The sequence below is a fragment of the Nannospalax galili genome, unplaced genomic scaffold (assembly GCF_000622305.1).
Source record: "Nannospalax galili isolate Female #2095 unplaced genomic scaffold, S.galili_v1.0 scaffold246, whole genome shotgun sequence".
Classification (NCBI taxonomy): Eukaryota; Metazoa; Chordata; class Mammalia; order Rodentia; family Spalacidae; genus Nannospalax; species Nannospalax galili.
Window position 1 is genome coordinate 1119031 of NW_008356327.1, and position 1294 is coordinate 1120324.

General features: G+C 44.0%; 1 pseudogene; it reads right to left on the reverse strand.

Moving 5' to 3' along the window:
• Positions 1-938: 938 nt before the first annotated feature.
• LOC115067853 lies at positions 939-1064 on the reverse strand (annotated as a pseudogene).
• Between the last annotated feature and the right edge of the window lie 230 nt (positions 1065-1294).

The window sequence follows — 1294 nt, forward strand, 5'->3', positions numbered from 1 at the left end:
AAGCAAAGCATCTCCAACTCAGGATTCAGTGATCTTGACCTGCTTCCTAGGCCGGAAGGAATATGGTTCTGCCCCCCGGTTAGGGCAAAATACAAAGTTCAAGAGCAAGAGATGTTGTTAAACTAATAATTAGCAAAGATATATGCTATAAATAATCTCCATTATGAGAGAGGCTCTGGCCCTTCTTCTATACACTCTTCCAAATCCTACACGCTGGCAGTAAACCTGAAAAACAGGCCTTGTGACATTTGTTGCTCTATTCCTTTCCCCATATGTCTGTTGTGTGCAGTCATACTGGTATCCTTGGTTACCTCTGCAATGCTCAAGAGACTCTCAAATAGAACACAATAAGCCAACGAGAAAGTATAGCTACACGTAAATAGCTGTTGATCCGTATGATTTCTTCTCTAAGCACAAGAGGCAGACTCTGGGACTTTAAGCAAAAAAATCCCATTTATTCAACAAATATTTATCAACCATTTTCTATGTTTAGGGAACCATGTCAGGCCCCAGGGAGAAAATTCAAAGAAAAGGCATATCTGCAACCCTGAAGTTCTTTCAGGATGGAGACACTACTCTTTCTCAAGTTCCACACCTTTTCTCAGATCATAAATCTTTACCGAAGTTTCCAGGCAAAGAAACTGAGCCTGTCCGTGGGCCATTCTACCTACTCTAAAGCAATGGGTCTCAACAGGAGATGATTTTGCCCCACCCCCCAGGGACGATGGTCAATATCTGGAGGCTTTTTCTGGCTTTCCCACCTGCAGGCAGTTCGGGGCTGGGTGTGATACTGACATCCAATGGGTAGTCAGAGATGCTACAAAGCTTTGTAAAGGACAGACCCCACCCCTACGATAAAGGAATAGTGCAAATAAGACACTTGCTATAGAAAGTCCTCATTTTAGCAACTTTGTCTTTTTTTTTTTTTTGGCCCGCACCCCTGTAGCTGGCAGTTAAAAGGACCTCCCGCAATGGGCAGGCAGTCCCAGTAATGTGTTGTGCTGTGCGGCTGCAGCTTAACCCCAGGCGCCACGAGGAGAGTGGTGGGGTCTCAAAGGCAGCTGGCAAATTTGTCTTTCTAGTACATGCAACTTTATTTATACTCTTACTTCCTTAACAAGAAAGACAAGAAGAAATGATGAAGACATGAAAAGATCAATGAATGCCTTCCATTCATTAAGTAGAACAGAAAAAGGGAAGAAAAAAGAAGAATAGAGCTGTGTGTGGTGGCCCACGCCTTTAATTCCAGCACTTGGGAGGCAGAGGCAGGTGGATCTCTCTAGAGTTCGAGGCC